Source organism: Bombus pascuorum, chromosome 4 (assembly GCF_905332965.1).
Source record: "Bombus pascuorum chromosome 4, iyBomPasc1.1, whole genome shotgun sequence".
Lineage (NCBI taxonomy): Eukaryota > Metazoa > Arthropoda > Insecta > Hymenoptera > Apidae > Bombus > Bombus pascuorum.
The window spans coordinates 11,819,176-11,841,174 of NC_083491.1; the positions used below are offsets into that span (position 1 = coordinate 11,819,176).

General features: G+C 37.6%; 1 long non-coding RNA gene across 1 annotated transcript in view; it reads right to left on the bottom strand.

The window, feature by feature from the left end:
- The window catches only part of LOC132906524 (uncharacterized), a 77,215-nt gene extending 57,198 nt beyond the window's left edge, over positions 1 to 20,017 (bottom strand). The window contains exon 1 of the long non-coding RNA XR_009657992.1: positions 19,719 to 20,017. This is a non-coding gene — a long non-coding RNA (uncharacterized LOC132906524). The remainder of the gene's footprint in view (positions 1 to 19,718) is intronic.
- Positions 20,018 to 21,999: the final 1,982 nt, after the last annotated feature.

Sequence of the window (21,999 nt, forward strand, 5' to 3'; positions counted from 1 at the left end):
TCAAATAAAATAATACAGCTGTTATTTTAAAGGAAACTAACATACAGGAAGCGAAACAAAGACACCATTGAAGGCAATAAGAAAAAATAGTCGACAAATGTAAATGTTCCCTTTCGTCTCCTACAAAATATCACCACATATTTCTTAATATCGTTTGCTCAACTAGACTCGTACGTTTCCTTCTGTCCCGTATATGTTCATTTTTTTTATTTCCAGGTTCTTAACTTCCTGGATGGAGTTGCCTGTTCCACGTGCTCGGGGATATCGTCGGTTCGATCGTCTTCGTTTTTGTTCCCCCTTCTCGACAGCCTTCAAACCGCGGTTAGCCCCATCATATCGTGCACGTAGTTAATAAAAAGGAAAACGGGCAAAAAGAAATAATTATTTTCCGTGGCCAAACAGACGCAATTTCCTGCGAAACAGGCGTACCAGTTTTCGATGGCATCTTACGCTTGCTCTCCGTTCGTTACTTCCTTTCGATTATCTCGCACCGTCCTCTATTAATCAGCCCCAACAGTGGCGGGCTCTTAATTACGCGCACGTAGATTGACCATAAAGATCGCTTGGTCCCAGTCGATTCTTCGATGAAAGGAGACCGAGGGCATTCGGCAAATAACCGTACGCCGGACAAGGACATTCTCCGACCGTTTCACGTTCAAGGTGTCGTTAAATACGTTTAATAGATCCGCGAAATTCCGCTTTCATTCCGACACGCTGTTTGTAGTCTGCGTTTTTGGCGAGGATCGGTCAGTCCACAGAATCGGCCGACTGGTTTCCTTCAAATTGCCATATAAACTAACGTTGTTAGTGGCTGAATTATCCAGTTTATGTTGATGTTTCGGCTCAAGGTTGGTCGTTATTTCAAAATATCTGCGTTTACACGTTAATTGTGTAACAAAAGGATTTAACAAGAACTTGACAGAAAGGATAAGTGAATTGTAAGGGGAGAAATCTGAAGCGAGCGTGAATCATGACACGCTAGTAAAGTAAAAGAAAGAATTGATATGTGCTATATTGTACAACGTTTCGTCGTCAGGATAATTTCAAGGAACGTTTGCTTTTTTCAAATGTTTTTGCTTGTCTATTGTACTATGTTACATGGATTAGCTGCTATTACAATGACAATCGTATCATGACATATTTTTAAGCGACGACGCATCTTACGATAGACTTGTACGTCTTACGATATTTATGCAATGCAATCGGTTTCGCAGCGTGTGTATCTTACAAAAAAATTCAAAATTCAAAATATTGCTGAAGATGGAAGATCATATAGAAGTAAAGTAATAAAATAAATGGCGTAGGAATTAAACTTGACCTTGATTCTTGCAGACTCCTTCAAACATCTTCAAACGTATTTTGTCTTTATCTATTGTATTCTAATTGTATTCTCTGATATTCATGTAGGAATTAAACTTTACGTTGATTCTTGCAGATTCCTTCAAACATCTTCAAACATCTTTTGTCCTTATCTATTGTATTCTAATTATATTTCCTGATATTCTTATTTGAACAAGTGAAACTTCACACTAATTTCAAATCAAAATTCGAAATGTTGCTGAAGATGTAAGACCCTGTAGAAATAAGGTAATCAAATAAAAACCGTAGGAATTAAACTTGACGTTGATTCTTGCAGACTCCTTCAAACATCTTCAAACATCTTTTGTCCTTATCTATTGCATTCTAATTGTATTTCCTGATATTGACGTAGGAATTAATCTTGACGTTGATACTTGCAGATTCCTTCAAACATCTTCAAACATCTTTTGTCCTTATCTATTGTATTCTAATTATATTTCCTGATATTCTTATTTGAACAAGTGGAACTTCACACTAATTTCAAATCAAAATTCGAAATGTTGCTGAAGATGTAAAATCATGTAGAAGTAAGGTAATCAAATAAAAGCCGTAGGAATTAAACTTGACCTTGATTCTTGCAGACTCCTTCAAACATCTTCAAACATATTTTGTCTTTATCTATTGTATTTTAATTGTATTTTTTGATATTCTTATTTGAACAAGTGAAACTTCATACTAATTTATTTGCTTACTGTAATGTCACTCTTCAAACTATTACCGTTTGGAAAACCTCTGTTTGAAAAAAAAAAAAAAAAATGAATGCTCCCATTCCATTCGCTTTACTCCAAATGACATTCAAAATATCGTCAAATTACATAAACAGAACACGTTTCCTGTGCTCCAAAAACTTGGTCGTCCAAAAATTCGATAACCGATTATCTCGAAACCGAAACGGAGGAGCACTTGCACGCATCCGCTGATAGCTTGGCGCTCGAGTATCCAAGAATACTTAAACGGCGTCCCCTCTCTGAGTATTCGGTGAATTTACGAGGAACGGGCAGGCTTTATCGAAAAACCCGTCTCCGGTGGGATAGCAGAGATATTAGTCGAACGTTCTGTCGGCGAACGGCGCTATAGACAGTCATATCCGGCTGGTACCGGCAATTAATAACTCGCCGGGGCCTATTAATGCCATTGTTCAGAGACGCGTGACGGACGGCGTGCGTGTGTGCGTTGGCGCGCGCGCGTGCGCGTGCGTGCAGCGTGGCCCAATTCTACGCGCGGGGCCCCGCGAGGGAGCACGATGTGGACAGGTGCTGCCACCTCGCACCCGCGCGTAATCGCCCCGACGATCTATCGATCGATCCGATCCAACCATCCGGCCCACAGAAACCAAACTCGCGGAGGGTACGAGATTTTAATCGACTTTCTGTGCCACCACACGCCCACCTAAAATGATCTTCTCATCGAGATTTTGCATCATTGTTTCCAGACACAATTGGGGATGAATAGGATTGAATTTAAAAATTCAGTTAAATCGTAAATATTAAATCGTGATATTGGAAAGTGCAACTTTTCAAGAATTATCTGCTTGAATGTTTCTGGAATCACGAGAATAGGAGAATGACTTTTTGAATAGAAGCTTACGTGACATAAAAGCTATCGTGTGATAAGGAATATCATGTGATCTGATCTATAATATAAGATATTTTAATTCTGATCTTATATTCTAATTGTAATCTTGAATAACACGAGTCTAATCTTTAACTTCTTTTCCCATTTGATTTAATTTTGCATAGGTTTGAATTGTTGAAATGCGCGAAATTTAGAGAACTGTCGATTATTCCGTAAACGGTTAGAACTTGCTATTTCGTTGAACCGGTTTTAAGCAGAAATCGAGGTCACGTTCGTTAAGTAGCAGTGCGTAATTACGAATTAACATAAGCGCGGGCGTCAAGGGGGACAGACCCCCTATTGCGATTGTTCCGGTGGCGATAGTCGAAGGTGAAACAGTAGAAACGATCTATCAAGTCGTGGTAGAACGTCAAACTCGTGTACCGGTGAAAGATAACGACCAATGAGGGACACGTATTTTGAAAACTCTGGGAAACTTCCTAAGTTTTCGACAAGAAACCAACGTATTATATAACATGATACGAAGAAACTATTTATTATGAAAATTTCGTCGAAAAAAAAAAATATAATTTTTTTACGGTAAAGATGCATCTTGAAAATGAGTATGTTCGCGTTGTATTATCCAAAGGACTGTTTTCTAAATCTAAAAAATATGTACAGCTAACGGAAAACATTAAACAAGAACACGTACACATACGTATGATACAATTACATAAGATTAATCCACATTACAAATGATATGATAAGGTTAATGACTAAATGGAAAGTTAGCACATGTACACTCTAAAAACTTATGTAAACTAACGTATTTCAATTTTGTTAAAGGATTCCACGATATCTTAACGCTCCCTTGAGCGGAGATGCGCATTGCTTCGTATAAATTAATTTTGAAACATTTCTCTAACATTCAGAAGCTTGTAGGCTCTTCACTGGTTAAATTTCTCTTATTTAACACACGGATGGTCGTGGTACTGGTATTTCTAAATATTTCCCAATGACACAAATAAGATGAATACCATCGACTGAAAAATTCTACACAACGTAAATAATTATACAACGTTATAAATATAAAATGAACAATGCTCCATTCTACAATCAATAACTGTTATCGTAGCACAATAATTTGCAAAAGTTATTTTCTATTTACTTAATTAATATAGCGTATGACTAAGCTATACCCGAGTCAAGTGATACAAATAAAAAATAATATACAGAATGATCGAGGTCATAAATATATATCTATGTTTCAAGTATTTCTTATATAGGCAAAATATATAAATTTCGCGAGGCTGTTAACGCGTTAACCTTTCACGATAAAGCTCGAAAGACCAAGTCAAAAATTCCGATCGAGAGACGTCAGTTTCGATCGCGCGCGCGTCGTCGAGCCCCGAGAAGATTATCAGGCAGCAGAAAGACGAAACGGAGTCGCCGGTTGATTCGGAATCAAGATCGTAAAATCCCTGGCTTCCGTTCACACCGAACGGGCCAGCTTTTCTCCTCTCTGTTCGCCGAACGGCCAATAAATCTGGATCCGGTCGTCCGGATCGTGTGTGCGGCTACTAAGGCGCTTACACTTACGCGTTCTTTTCGTCGTTCCTCTCCCCCAGGATGGCTCGTTCTTTCGTTTCCTACACCATGGTTCCCATCGAGACTGGCCCGCGCTCACCCCCCGCCCGTGGCTCCGCAACAAAACTCGAATCTAACTTATTTACATATCACCGGCGATGCCGGTGAATTACCATATCCACGTGTATATATGCGTACGCGCGGCCCAACACGGTTCACTGGAAGAAGCGAGAAGTTTGTAAGAAAAGAGAAAGAGAGAGAGAGGGAGAAAGGATGAATAGAGTGGGGAGGAAAGGGTGCATGGAGAAGGTAAGGCGAGGAAGGTGTATTGCGAACGAAGAACGGAGAAATGAAAAGCGAGAAAATGAAGAATCGTTTGGTGGAGTTGCATGGTTCAGGGAGGAGCAATTCAAAGAGGAAGGGTAACTCGAAGAAAGTTGCAGGAAATAGGAATTGAAAATGAAGTAGGCTGGTGATGATTAGATGTGAGAGGGAATAAAGTGAAATAGAAGAATTGAAATAGCAACGTTCTTGCTTGGTATTATAGGTTGATTTGTCTATTACGTTATAGAAGCCTTGCAAATATGTGGAATACATAATAACTAAGAAAGCACAGTAATTTTGAAGAAATCAACGCTGTGAACAGTTAGTATTAAGAATTTTCATCGAGTATCTAAGTCCTAATAATCTTTGCAGATCAAATTCTTTATCGTCAAATGAAGTTTTCTAAGCAGATTTTGCTATAAACCGTCAATGTTGACGCAGGATTGTAAAGTAGAAGTCTATGACCTAAACCTCTCATCGTGTCGATTTATTAACCCTTAACGCTCCGACTATTAATTGTGAATATCGACCAGCAACTCCAACTTATTCTCACCATACTTCGACTTGCAAGTTTTTAAGTGTCAGATTTTAAATGCTACATTGACGTGTAAATAATAACATTAAAGTCATTCGAAACAATCTTTATTCATTTCAGGAGTAATATAATTTTGACCGCAATATTTATAACGCTGTACATCGGTGGTGCTTGAGAGGCACACTTGGAGCGTTAAGTGTTAATACCAAAGAGATCCTTGACAATTCCTGAACCAAAGATTGCAACATTGAATATTCCAAAATCCTAATCAAGTTCGAAGCTACCAATGCGAAAATAACACATCAGCCGAGATTACCAAGATAGATAACCTAAACACATATAGACACGTATAAATATATAGAGACGCAATAAGAAGAGAATGAAACGAAAGACGATCGAGTAGGTTGTAAGGAAAAATATCAAACGGTGCAGACGGGGCAAAAAGAAAGCGCATATGCGCGATCGTATGCGGATTCCATAGGCTAGCGCTAGCCCTCGGTAGATACGAACAGGGGGAGGCCGACGGCCGATAAAACTGCTGTATATAAACGCATACGTGGTGTGTGCAAACGTGGATCGTATGACACGTACGAGGAGAGCCCAGAAGGCCACGCGTGTGTTCCCGCACGCACGGTTACCTCTCCTTTATCGGGCCAGGTGAAGGGGCCCGGCCAAGGTCGGACCCCGTTCCTTTGCGTCTTCTCGATCGTTGCGAGGGGTTGCGGATCGATGATCACGGATTAGCATTGCACCATCTTACGTGTTTTTCCAATGCCCGTGATCACCGCGTAGGAAAGGTTACGGCGGGAATTTTTTTCCATGAAAAACTGACCGGTAACGTTGTTACTTCAACGGGAACCGAACGCGATAGTTGAAAATGGTTACGGACGTGTATAGTAACGTATCCGTAGGGGATTTGGAAATTTGAAGTTTTTCCAGAGGAACAGGTGGAATATTAAGGGAAAATTGCGTTACTCTGGGTGTTCGATTCGATGCGAATAAATTGAGTTGAACGGAGGGAAAAGCAAAAAGTTTTGAAGCAAAAGCGATTTGTTTTAAATTGTCAATTCGTGATTGTTCGTACTCTGTATTAATACATATGGGACGCCATTGTGGTTTTTTCTAGTTTGATAGAATCGCAGTACTTTTTGTTTTGATAGAAACTAATACTTTTTTTCGAATTACTATTGATAGGGAATTTTTCGGCTATTGAAAGATATTGAAATACAGTCGTGTTGGAAAACGAACAATTTTCAATATGTTTCTGTCTCGTCGATGTAGTTAGATACGTGCAGAGAGCGGATGTACGTAACAGAAAATGTCGATGACCGAGAAGAAGAATGTGCGCTGAAGATACAGTCAAGACATTTCTATACGTTTCTCAGTAAAACTTTTTATTCACCGAGTTACTTTACTTTACGATCTACTGCAGCAATACTTGTCATTCCATGATAATTTGTATGCTTACATTCAATATAAAAAGATCATTTTATTGGATTATTACTAGAACGATTGATTCTTAAATGGTATTAAGGAAACACGAAAAATTTTTTTATAAATGAAAGAAAAGTTGCCTATCTAATTTATCACAATTAATTGATGTAACACAAACAATCTTTCGAAAGCTAAACTATTTTATTATTATAGTTCAAGCAATTTAACTATTAAATGAACTCAAGATCGAGTAATCTTCCAGTAACTCTAAATCCTTTGAATGCTCGTAAATTCTTAAAAATCCTTGAAACTGATACACGTGTGCGATACGTCACACACCGATAATATCATATCCTGTCAAAAGTCGAAGAATACAAACCCAGTTTGGTTGGACGCGAGAAGGCAAACATTCCGATTTTCGAAAAACAGACAACCCGATTGTTCGATTTCCCAAAGGAGCGTAGGTTTTTCCCTCGACGAAAGTGTTTCTACCTGTCGCCTTTGTTACAGCCAGCGACGTCTCACGTTTCCAGTTCCAGGACGCCCCATGGATGAAGAAGAACAGCTTGAATAGATATCACTTTCCGTGGCTGGCACACGCAGCTTCTTCTTCGTCGAGCACAATGGACGTCGTCCGAGCTACCTGCAACGACTTTCCTCGAACTCGATTTCTAACATTGATCAGGGGCTCGTAACAGTGTCAAACGACTCGTACCATCGTCCTTTTCACCAACTATGGCTCTCGAAATGACTCTGATACGTCACGAACGTATCTGGGTCGAGAGGACTTTTTTCCTTTCCATAGAGATCAATCGGATGTTAATAGAAAGACCAATCCTTTCTTTGAGGACGCGTTTTATATCACATACCATTCACTGAGCTTTCGTCTGATTCATGGAGTAAGTTTTTTTCTTCTTCCTTTTTTTTTTTTCTTTCTTGTTTGAGTAGATCAGATTGATTCGTTCTAGAGTTTCTTGCAGTAGATCGAAGTTTAAAGGGCTGAAAAGATTGTTTGTTCAGGAATAAAGGCTTACGCTTTGCAACCATTAGTTGGTTAATAAAGCTATTATGAAAATAAATAGCACGAGATTATACCTTGGAAACTTTGCTGGATATTAATTTAAAAATTCAAAATATTTGATTGTCTAATATTAAATTAAGAAGGAAGGAACATTGGCAGGTTTCTGTAACATTTTCCTGTGTAAAAACTGAAATGGTTATATCGACTTTAAATAGTTTATACTATTACTATACTGCTAAATGTATAATAAAATAAATATAATTATACTACTAAAAACATGAAAATATATACAATTTTCGTGTTTGCCCCTTTTTAAGTTGCAGTAACTCAGAAAATTGAAATATACTTGAACGTAGTTAATTTGTCTTACTAAAAATTACGAACTAAAGTTTTCTCTTGCGTATCTACTTTAATATTCACCAACACGGATAAACACGTAATCGACTGAGAGCGACAATAGGAAGAATCCAGATATAAATACTTAGGATTCGCAAACCGCAATCGAGAAATCCCAGTGGAAACGTGACAGCCGGTGTCGAAAGGTCGGAGAATCCATGTGTGCCCCGATTGATAGTAATAGACGAGCGAAAACCACCACTCGAGAATTCAAATCAGCCCGGTGAGAACGGGCTGAGCGTCGGGAATCAAAATACATTTAGGATTTCCACAAAGGGAAAAAGTGGCATTATTCCTAGCCTAGCGATACAAAGGCATTAACAGTGTTTTGCGCCCTTAATATATTATTCCGTTTATCTCTCCTTCTCACCCTTTACGTGCAAGCACCTTCTTCGTCCCTTCTTCTCTACGACGCACCCCTTTCACGCCAATAGGCAAACAGAAGAATTCCCTTTCCGATCGAGATCGTCTTCGGTGCGATGCAAATTTCCGTATGCAAATCAGCCGGTATGCAAATATGGCCGAACATGTGTGCCCCGTCCCATCTTCCCGAACCCTTTTTCCGGCCGAAGATCATCGGTATTTGCATATCTTGGATATTTCCTCTCATTGTATCGGGGCCATTGTACCGCGATCCTCCCGTCTATCCGAACCATTAATCCGAATATCGCTTTGAATCGAACTGCTGCCACGATTGACAGATAGCCTCGAGTGTTCCCAGGAGAATCTGCCGGCAGAGAACATCGTCTTCCGGTTTCTTCGATGCCGGATGCTGCACGGGACTCGATCAAACGTAGACTCGAATCATCGATGCGATGGGGTTGAAGAAGGGAATGGAAAGAATGAAACTCAGGAAAGGTGGATATGACGTGGTAGGGACTCGTGGGCGTCCTGTTGCATGTTTCTTCCATCAGGCTTTCTCAAAAATTCAATATGAAATTGCAGGAAGATATAATGTCTTCGATGTTTGATTTCTATCAACGCTTTCTATACATAGAAACTGATTGATGCTTCTGCCCCTTCGTAAGTAGAGTCTTCGTGATTTAGACTGATTTTGCTCAATAACTTTTCGTAAATGCTTTGAAGGAATATCGAGAAGAGCCTTTAACGTATCTTTGAGTCTAGAGCCTGTGGATGAATTGAATTGATATTTTCAGTCGCTGCTTTTGTTTTGTATTTCTTACGAAATTATGAAACAGGTGCCCTGTTTTTTTTTTTGTTTGACAAATTATGAATACCACTGCTGTATCAATCTTCGTGAAATTTTCATCTAAATGACTAAATAATAATCTTGAATAGTAGCATAAAACCTAAGAATTTCAAACAAAACTTGAAAATAGATAATAAAAAGGCATATTTCTCTGGTGGAAGATATTTGTATATCTAAAATCAAATGGAAGAAGATTTCGTAAAATTAAGCGAACGATGATATTAAAAAATGTGTAATCGCCATTAACAAGAAGAATCATCGTTAGCTATTCGATACGTTACACCTTCGAGTAAGCAGCTGCTTATTTAACAGCGATGTAGATCAGATAAAAGAAAGAAACAGCGAACGTGAGAAAAAAAGGGGCGCAGTCCTTCCCGGTTCGTCTGGCATATCAAAATTACGGGACAATCGAAAGCGTATCGAAACGAGGCACAGAGAGAACGAAAGAAAGAGAAAGTACGTAAAGAAAAGAGGAAGAGGAAGGATCGCATTATTCTTCGAACGCGATCGTACCGGAGTCGTCATTGTCTGAAACCAGTTCGCGCTGGTGCTTCTTTGCATACCCACTCCTCCGTCGAATCGTAATTATTGGTCCATGCGCATTGATTATTAAACAGCTTATTATAGTGTCACCCCGGCCTTGATCTTCCGTCTGAACGCAAGCGGTACGAAGAAAAAGGAAATGATCGTTGCAGTCTGATCGGCGCGAGTAATCTGAATTGAAAATCGTACGAGCATGGAATTAATGAAAAGCAAAACTGACGAGCGACCGGATGAATCTTTTTATGCTAAAAGAAGGGGGAAAGTATTTCTGTGTATGTGTGCTTCTATGTTTGTGTGTAAGTGTTTTTAGTTGGTTGTATCGTTAGTTGATTCTTTTGTTGCGTTTATTTCTGCCAGGTACACGATACAGGAGGTACAAGAGGTGGTACAAGATACGCGAATAGTCAAGGTATTTCGTCGTTTTAAAATAATTGTCTTTTTACCGTAACTAGATATTGCAAGAAGATTGTCTTTTAAAATTAAATTAAGAAATAGAAAAAAAACTCGTGCTTTTTAATTTCTAATTTTACTATGTAATATAAAATGTGCTATGTGTATAATAAAGTCAATTTTACAAAATGATGTTCGACGAAAATATTCAAATTATATTACCTATATGTCAAAAATTGTATTTAAATGAGACATAAAAAATTCCAATGGAAGAATTTTTTTTCTGTGGATGAATTTTACAATCAATTCTCATTCAGATTTATAAGTAAATTTTTCATGGTACCATGTCGTGTTTAATAAATGTTTATCGTGTGTTTGATTCTAGTTGAATCTAGTGCTTAAATCTAAAGGGTAATGTCTTTTTAGCCTGCGGATCTGATCCGACGTGTCAAGTAATTGATTAACTAGTGGATTTTGGAGGTTGTTAACTCTTATATCTGTTACTGAATTTGGATATTTCTTCTTCGACTGTGGGAATCTTGAGATCGCGATGTAATGAAAGAATTAAAATTTCCTTCGTTCGTATAGACGTCATATTACCTATTTGCTTATTAAACGCGAGGAATTTCAAATACCACCGAAAAAGATATACAAAGGTTGGAAAGAATATCTCCGATGAAACTGACAGTTAAGAAACTCGCGTGGAGAACTTTCGTAGTAAGTACGCATTCCAAAAAAAGGTGAAAGTTGAAACTGAACCGAAGACGGACAAGAAAGGCTGGTAATCGCGAAGAAACGTAGTGCAACTTAATCGGAACACGTGGTATTCTGTGAGAAGGGGGGAGTAAGAGGGAGGTTGGGCGCGATCGTTTTGCAATGTTGCTGAAATAATTGCTCGAAAACGGTTCCGCAAACGGCGAGATAGACGCTGAATTCCTCTTCGCTCTGAATTAATCTCGGCCGGAATGCGACCCCCACACCCGGCTACCCCATTGCCCCCATGGACGCTGGACTTTCATCACGAATGGCTTTTAGGGGGGATGCAATTGTCCGCATTGCCGAGTCGATGCGCTTTCCGGCGTGCGGCTCGCGTTCGTGGAAAAATTTCCGCGACTTCCGGTCGATATTGCGCCCATTCTTCGCGACTTGCCTGCCCGAAGGATGCGTTTATGAGTTTCTCGAGCACATTGCCCCCTTCCTTCCACTTCCTGAAATTTCATTAATTAGACGTTCCTTCGGTGTTTCATGTTTTTTTTTTTTTTTGTTTATCAAATGTTTGTATCTTTCGTAGAGTTTTGTTAGAATATTGTTTGAGTGTTGGGTGATTTATTAGTTGGCGTAAGATATTGTTAGTTGTTAGTGGTTAATTTTTGTTGCAAGTATTCGTTACAGAAATAAAGTATTTATCATAGAAATATAATATTTGTGTTGAGTTAAGAAGGTGAATATTTGTTTTCCTTAGTGGTAACTTAAAACATTTCCCTCAATTCTTGAAATCTCTTTGACGATATTGGGAATCTGTATGAACGTGAAACGATACAAGGTCGACATTGCATTTCGAAACGCACGAAAATATCACAGAAATTTGAGAAAGATCGAAGCCGAAATTTTGCATCGACGTTGTTATTTCAATAAAGTGTGTTACTATACGTTTTACACCTGTTTTTGCTGTCGTTAACACGCGTGGGGATGAACGTTACAACTGTCGATTCCGTGGAACACGTATACAAGACAAAGACGTTATTGCTTGTCAGTGAAAAAAGACACGAATAAATTTGGAAATATCACGATCTTCGACGAATGTTATCGAGTTGGAACGGATCGATGTTTGCGTTTCACGCAGTGTTTTCCAAGCGATGAATTGCAATGGCGTGGCGGTGCGTTGTGCAAGCGCACGCAATTACTGTGCAAACAACACGTTATACGATCGATGTATGATATTCGATTATTATACAATATTTCGCTGAGAAAACAAATAGATGATCGGATACGATCATTGCGTATTTCCATCGGACGCGTGTAATCACCTCGATTAAGACTGGCGTTTTATGATCGTTGTACAGATTTTTTTTTTAATCAGCTACATAAATTAACATCAGAGATGATATTTATTATTCATATAAATACAATTAATATAAGGATCGATCTCGATACGAGACTGTGAGAAATTCAGAGTAATCGTTATTAATTTGACAGATAATATTTCTATCGATAGTGAGAACAGTTTATTAAAATTGACGTAACTTACTCGATATTTAATACAAATAAGTAACTGATAGCTAGAATTCTATATTATATGAGGATGGCAATGATGAATGCATCTTAATTTCTGGTACAGCTACTTATGGATAATATAGCTTGCTAATAGGGAAACTTAACTTGAATCTTCTACCTTCGCTGTTTTAAATTACTTTTCACTTCCAAGTTAATTTATACATTATTACTATTTATTACGCCATCTTACTTCACTACGTTGTCATTATTAAAACACTCGTATTGCCAATATATAATATATATATATCAACATTAGTTTTATTCCTAACAGATTAATAAGCGAAAAATATTTCACATTTCCTTCCATGTCCTATTCATTCTTATTCCAAAATGTTTCAAACAATTTAACTACAAGTCTACTTTTTAAATACTTCCATCGAGGTACCTTTTATCGTCGAACAAAACAGCGGTGTTCCACACCGTAACATACGTAACTTTTGTTTCCTAGTAGCCCGGCGAAACCCGAAATTAATCAATAAACAAAAACAGCCTGGCATCGAAACGAGTCGTATTATCGGTGTTCCCAGTAGGTTCACCCTTTAAGTGCGCAAAAACGAGACCCAGAATCGAGCAGTAGCACCCTCTTGGAATCGCATGAGTGGCGATATAAAACGAGGAGGATCGATAATTCAAGCTGTAGCAACGTTTTTTTCACGATTCGTGGCTCTGTGATCGATGCTCGATGCTAATGAGCAGCGTCGAGTGACACTCTGCCCGTATGTTTATTAATCACCGGGTCCGTTTCCCATCGGTAAACCGGCCAGACTAGTTCGCAACCCCTTTCGGTATCGTTTCGACCGGCTTCCTGATCGATCTGTATCCCCCTTTTTTTCAAAACAGTAGCCGATGCACGCAATGCTTTTGCTCATACGCTACCGTTAATATCTCGATGGTTCAGTGGATCTGTAGCAACGGTACAATTCTGTCAAAGATTAACAAATTAACGAAGAACCAACGAATAGAAGCGATACTTATTTAGAAAATTTTTTTAAGAAAAGGTGGAAAATTCGGTTGAATAAAAATTTTCAGGTGATATAGATTGAAATAGGTACGCTTCAATATGAATTTAGAATGTTGAGATTATAACGAAATATCATAACGTACGCTGATACAGCAAAATAACTTCATAGATTACACATTGTAGTAATTTTTAAATTAATCATTTCGACACATAAGTACCTTAGAACTAAAAAATAGGGATAAAAACAATACTCTACGAGGAAAACCTAAACGGACTGACTGCAGACACCAGGTGGAGGTACAACATGGCCCTCCCCCAAAAAGACACTAAAGACAAACACAGAAGAAACACAAAAAAATATTGGTGGATTCCAAACCCATAAGAAAATATAAGTGAAAACTACCAATTCGACAAAAAAAAAAAAAAAAACCATTCCTACCACCGTATAACCTAGATGTAAGTACTGTAAATATGTAAATACTATAATCATTGTAAATAATATAATTTAACACCCCCTCCCCTTCCCACTCATCCCGCCCCCCCCAAAATCCCACAACGCATAAAAGTAATACACCGAGGAGTCCTGTTTTGCGGCCAAGTTTCAGGACAAAATACAACACACACAAGAATACACAAAAATCACGCACCAATGCGACTTAAACCCAAAAAAACAAAAAAATAAACGCAAAAACCTAAAACCCACGACACATATTAGACCATGGCTACGTCGTACCGACGCGTATCGGTACTTTTGCCTAATCCACTCTACAACCGAAATTCATTGTTTATTGTGAATAACATACACATGTAATACTCATCTTCTTGGACAATAAACGTTATAAAAAAAAAAAAAAAGTACCTTAGAACTACCATATTAGTCCAATTAACTGGTTTTACAATTTTATTTTAAAATTCCTACTTCATGTTATATTTTTTTCCACAATGATGTAATGACTTTCGCAACGATAACTCAAAGAATAATATAATGAATTTTATTTTATTTTTTATGTATTCAAACTCAAAATAATTTTGTATCAAGGCTACTTATACCAATGCCAGTCAAAATGATACTTGTCAAAGTGTAAAAGGGTCCTGCAATCTGTTTATCGAACCCCAATTAACCAGATTCCTCGTTTTGTACAACTCCCCACACGTTTTTAAAATTTTTACTGCGTATCATTCGATATGATGATATCAGTTATCAGGAAAATTCCGGATCGATCGCTGGATCGCTAGATGCTAACACTAGCAATACCATACCAGTCAAAATGACTAGTTCTACAATTTTATAAATCTGCCAACCCCCGTTTAGGGATCATGGTTCCAAATGGATTAATAATACCAAAAATGTACTACATAACATGGAATTCCTTCTGTAAGAGAGTAAGAAATCAATAAATATAAAAATATTCTATTATTACGTATTTTTTAAAGACCAGTCATTTTCACTGGTTTTGGTAGAAATAGCTTCGTGTTAACTACCGCTAATTCTAGTGTTAATCATAAGATGCAATCGTATTTTTCAGATATATCGATGCGAAGAAACGCATAAAATTAAAATACCCAGTCAATTACGTCCTACAGTATCTTCTCTGTGTATAACATGAAAGACTGGCATGCACAAGCATAATAATCGCGAAGAATAAAATCATCGTGCATTCCTTTATCCCTAATTTTGCGATTGAATTACATCATGTCAAAGGTAAGCAAATGTCCGAATACTTTGAAACAGTAGTGTGTACACACCTGTACGTGTACATATAGAGACACACACACGTATATACAAGCGCGGAAATTAAGCGGCGTCTTAGGAAACGTCTTAATTAATCCTCTGAAACGTCTATCGCGAATTGCTTCTTGCAGCGGCAATTAGGCGAGATTACGACGTTGCACAACAGGCCTGAGAACGGCGTCGCGGCAACGGCCGAGCTTGAATTTTGCTTATCGCGCGACAACGGACGCTTCGAAACGATGTGCCTACCGATACCTCCCTAGGCAATTGTCTTCTTCCGAAGTTTATTGACGTTCTTCAAGGAATTCAGACGCTCGATCAAGGAACAGTTTCAATACGAAGTTACAAAGCGATAGAATTTTTCTTATTTTCATGAGGAACGAAATGTTGGAATTTGAAAATTAATGGAATTAGAAGTTAATTTCAGAAGTGTGTATTAACGTTTGGGATCCAATAAATGTGATTATTCAAATTTTGTAAGTGTACGGACTTTGATATAAAATGACATTATTTTACGAGAGGTGGTGATTTTTATGTAAAATTATTATTATAAAATTAGTATTCCGTGTCCTCGTGCGCTCCTATGAAGCGCTATATGTCGTAAGAATATTTCGATTTTGAAAAATTGTTCAACTTGCGTAAGCCGAAAATATTTTCATGCATTTGTTTCAGGAAGGAATTATATTGCATACTGCGTGTCGAAATTCCGCATATGTTTACTTTATACGTACACGCACTTATTTCTCGACACGATGGTTCGTGTATTGCTGTAGCGACAATCGTGAATCGAACGTTTCTATCAGGAAGTCGATGGTAATATTATGTATCATTTGGTTTAAGGTCTGTGTCATGAAACACAACTGGTGCATAAAATCGTATAAACGCAAAATACGATGGGAAAAGAATGCTAAATAAAATAAGCTCTAAGTTTCAGAAATTCAAGAAGCCTAGATATTAGTCCGAGCTTGAAAACATTGCACGCAGGAAGACTCTTCTCGTATCGTAGAACCTTATGCGCAGAAAGATTCTCGTCTTCTAGAACCTTACACGTATCGAGTATCGCGAGACGCTTTGAAATTGATAAATTTCTCAGTCTGATGAATCAACTGCGAGCTTCATCGAACGAGCTGACAAACAAGCTTCGAAATTAAAACAATCAACGCTTGAACATTATATTTACATATTTTTTAAAGAGATTTATTACACTACTAGCTGAAGCAAACTTTAACCAACCATCGTCAAACAGAGCTATTTTATTCCAAGTCTGCTTCGCTCACCTCGTAATATTAAGAACTGAATTTTATTGATTCAAATTACATTCAAATTTAATATCTTCACACTTACGAACTTTTCACGTTACTATACTAAAACTATACTTTGTTTCGTCTCCTATATTTTACTATAAATCCAAGCATAAAGTTAACAAGCGATCGGTATAGAAAAAAAGTGTAGTAGCCATAAAGAACAAAATCATTGCAAATCATGTTATCCATAACTGTACAATTAACCTAAGTATAAATAAAAGCTTGTATGGATGTGATATACTACGAACAAACAAACCTACCAAATGACACATCGAGGCAATTGTACTCGAGCAACCTCAAAAGCCATCCATCACGTGTATATAAAAAGTAAAAAAAAAAAAGGAAAAGAACACTAGAAGAACTCGAAGGAATCAATTTTAGCGAAAAATTTCGAGAAATCGACGAATTGCAGAAAATTTGATTGGTCTGAACGAAAATTACTGTGATTTTCCGGTATTCTTGCGCATGTCCTCGATGCGGCGCAAGTTCGACACGGCTGTTTCAGTTTCTTTATTACGCGACGATTACCTTGGATTCCGCGAAACGCGGAACGCTATCGCGTTAATCGTCTGTTCTCTGTATGACTCCGGGCCGGGTATTGAGTGTCGCCTCGTACGGCGAAATATGATTCCGTAGACGTTCCTGGCCTACATTGCCACTCATTATATGATCGAAAGTAAACGCACCACGGGCCCTGGCTCTCGACAGAACGACAGGAAACAATGGGTCACGCTGCGGGACGCAGTCACAGAGACCACCGTTTCATCAGGTGTATCGTGCATCCTTCCCTGCTCTCCTCTTTGTCGGCCTGATGTTTCCGAGGGTTCGGGGAGTGGCTCGAGACAAGACGGGATCATTCAGGGTCATTTTGGATTTCAAGTGGGAGGAAAGACGGAACGTGGATTCGAGACTTTGTTGCTCTGTGTCAAGTTGTAATGCACGGCTTCCCGTCTTTACTACGTTCGCTGGGCTTAGATGTCAATGGAACCGACCGTGAAAATTGTTGATCGTCTTGGAATTAATTATTACAGCATCGTTAAAATCGGAATTTTGCAGTTGAAATCGCAAATGGCACGTACGCATGTAACTGACCGAGATGAAAATTTACGACACGCATCTATCGATCCCGCTATTTAGGTACATAATTTACCATTTTAATTTCTCATCCGATTTTGCTATTTCCATTCGAAGTATGTGTCCGTATTTAAATGTATCCAAATTTTTATACAAATTAATAACCGCAAGGTTTGCTTCGACATTATAGAAAGATCATATGAATCGTTACGAAACTATATTGATCAATTCGGTGTATTGGAAAATACAAAAATGTGAAGATGTCAGGAAAACTGTCTTTTAAATTGTGACTGTCTTGGAATTAATTATTACAGCATCGTTAAAATCGGAATTTTGCTGTTGAAATCGCAAATGGCACGTACGCATGTAACTGACTGAGATGAAAATTTACGATGCGCATCTATCGATCTCGCTATTTAGGTACATAATTTACCATTTCAATTTCTCATCCGATTTTGCTATTTCCATTCAAAGTACGTGTCCGTATTTAAATGTATCTAAATATTTATACAAATTAATAACCGCAAGGTTTGCTTCGACATTATAGAAAGATCATATGAATCGTTGCAAAACTATATTGATCAATTCGATGTATTGGAAAGTACAAAAATGTGAAGATGTCAGGAAAACTGTTTTTTGGAATTTCTCGTTATTTATGTCATTATAATGCAATGAACGAATTTATAAAAGTAATTCATTTGTTCCTTCAGAACTGATTATCAATGTATTTATATAATAAAATTAAAACTTGGTCAGAGAGGCTTACACGTAAAGTTCTATTTGTGATTGTAGCTTGACGCGTTTATGGTAATGTTCACGAATGTTTAAAAAATGTTGTACGTGATGTAATATGTTGTAAATTAATACATTTGTTCGCACAGATTGTATATGCCACACGTATTTATTTTTTATGCATATAACATATCGAGATACACCTTCAAGGTTGGTAAGCGTAATGCTAAAATTATAGTAAGCCTGAACATGTGCTCGTATTTTCAAAGTGTACGCCAATTTCCCGGTTTCGCGAAATATCGTTGTTCGAGTTTCTTTTTCTTTTTAATAAGAAGACAAGTGTAAATGCTTCATGAAAAGTATGCCGTTACAGACATTTAAGGCTTTGCATTACCCAAGGAAGAGTTTCTTTGTGTACTTTCAGAGGAAAGTAATGCACAGCAGATGGCCGTGCCCAACGCAAAGAACTTGGATCTTATTTCGTGAGATCCTAAGAATTGCATTCGAATGGCATCAAGTGGCAAACATAACTTAAAACTTCGTTTTAATCCCTTTCCACCTTGCTTCTGACGCTTACCTTAAGTGTACCATCGTAAATATGTGGTAATAACGATAAAGCCAGAGTGTAGAGCAATTCAATGTACATAAATGTGCAATCAAAGAAACATCATATCGAATACATGCGCTCTTTTACCTTGTTTTCGTATACATAATTGGATTAGTAAAATTGGTTACACTTGAATGTTCAGTGATTAAGAAGAAAAAAAAATGTAATTATCAATATACGTATATTAAGTAATAAAAAGCATTCAAGTTGCGACATCGTTGTATCACCGTGTACGTGTATTGAACTGATATCGCTAACAGGCAGTTACTTATTCCAAATACAGTGCAACCATAATTCTGAGAGAACGAGTTACGAAACGATTTAGGGCTAAATCGAGGTATTATACATCGTTTAATTATTGTTTCTACCTTGATTGCATTTCTTCTTGTTTTGAAAACTCGCGACAAGTTACAATATAAACACACATTCAGACTCATGTCCGAGTAACATACCGTTACAAATTGCCATACGAATAATTTCCAATAAAACAAACGAATATTAAATAACGAGAACACCAAAACGAAAATTATTTCAACTAATAAGAACTACGAATCTTCCTTAACTAACAGCCAAAGACCAAAGAAAGTAACTAAAAAAGCAACGCCAACGATCTGCTTAAATTTCTCAAATTCCAAACACCCATGACAAAATATGGAAAAAAAAGGAAAAAGAGTGGCTTACCAGTAAAAGAGCAGGATGCAAAAGTTTCCGTTCCCGTGGTCGAAACACAGGCCCGTATCGACGATCGCGAGCGTCGTCCCCCACTCTTGACAAAGAGATGGAGAGAGAGAGGGGGGGAGGGGGGGAGAGAGAAAAAAGCGACATCCCCGTTGACATCTTCGCGGCGCAAGCTATGAAAGTGCCTATACAGGTTTTTGAGACGGTGAAGCGAGCGAAGATAAGGGTGGAAAAACGTCGGGTCGTGTGATCGTCGTGAAAGCGGCCGGGTAGTGGGGGATCACGAGGGGTTAGAACCTGCGCCTAAGTTTACCCTTTCCCGGCGCATGCTCCTGCACCACTTTTCCCACCCTGTCGCCGAGGTTTGACTCCCGATATGATCGGAAAAAGGAGCCAGAAGCTAAACTGCCACCACCACCGCCACCCCCTGCCCACCACCCTCGTGAACTCGTTTTCAGCCCCTAGTATTTTCTGTCGTTACCGTGCCCGCTAAACTACGACCATTTGGATTCATTGAAACTCGCGGCCATCCCGCGAAACATCTTCAAACCGAAGATACACCGGAAAGCCACATCGGAAATTCCATTCACTTTGATTTAGGTTCGAGCTTGTCGAACTCTTGGAAATTTTTGCGGACTAGGTTTTTTGAGAATTTGTGGCAGATTTTTTGTAGGAAAATTTGTAGCGGATTATTTGCTCTTTTAATTTGTTAGGCGAGGAATGTTAGTTGACAGGAGTTCTTCCTGATGTCTAATAATTAATACATTAAATTTCTTTATTTTTGAATCCCATTGCTTTTTAACGCGTTATATCATTTGACACATAGGAGTAAATTATATTTATATTTGAAAAGATTAAAACCGAGCTATCTGAAATTGATTAATTTTTAAATGCCTTTTATTTTCTGATCGATAAAAGCTCTTGATCGAAGATCCGATTAATAGTTTAGAGATAAATTGCGTTCTCGTTGAGAAGGAACCTACATTGTTGTTTTAATGCAGAAAGCATAGTAATTGAATAAAAAATGACAGGCTGTATAAAAATTATGGTTTATTACCACGTAAACTGGACGGTGATGAAAGAGAACGTAATTAATACGTTGTTGATGATTTAAATGCTTTTTTTTAATTTTGCACAAGTTTCAAGCGTTTATTCATCTGTAATAATGGAAAATGAAAGATTCAGTTTTATATCGTCTAGCGAGTTGTACATTTTTTAACCTGTCATTTATGACAACATAAACCACCTTTTATAATATATATTGAGTTATTGTTTTAATCATTCTACATCTATCCTGCATATAGCAAGAGCAGAATTATAATTCTACGATATATTCATATTAATAAATTCCATTTCAACTTATGTCAAATGGTAAAAACTATTTAGGTAGAATGAAAATTTCTTATCATAAATTTTTTCAAGCGAACACAGTCACGTGAAGGTAAAAAGAAGTGGACAATGGACGATGGATTTCTTTAAATACAATTAGGATAGAATAATTTATTTCCATATTCTTGCCCTTTTGTATTAATGGAATGTACTATCCTATTTCGCCCTAATCGTACTGCAAAAGTGATATACGCAAAAATTGCAATAATTACACGTGAAATATTACATTAAGCTAATTCTAATTCTTGTAGAAAAGTTCATTGTGTCCATAGACAAATAGACGAATGAATAATTCGCAACGTGTAATCTACAGACATTAATAATTACTGTTACCATAGCGGTTAACATCGTTATTACTGTTACGACTATTTCTATAATCCTGAAATTGGTGTTACGAAACCCGAATCTATTCTAGAACGCAATTTACAAGTAAAATTACGTTATTTATTATTCATTAAAAAATATAGATCTCGGAACAATGTATAGATAGGCAATGACTGTATATATTATTAACAATTAAATTACAATATTATACAAATATTGTTATTGTCATAATTATATTTCAAATCATTAACGTTTTTATATTTCGCATCTCTACTATCGTTTATATAGCAAATGTTAATTCTTTCTTTTACAAAATTGCGACGAACGAACTTCCATCTGTCAATAAAAAGCGCAAGATCAGAGATCAACTGGAATGTATTTTCTTTCAACGATACTTTTTCGAAACTAATTCTCAAAATGGAAAGTCCACGTGAACTTTTCCGCCAGAAAAGACTGCTCGATGCAAGAAATGTATTCAGGAACATTTTCCTGCGATGAAAAATTTCGTAAGACAAAGTACGAAGCATAAAAGAAAGACGACCCACGTGAATTCCTTTCGAGTTATCTAAGT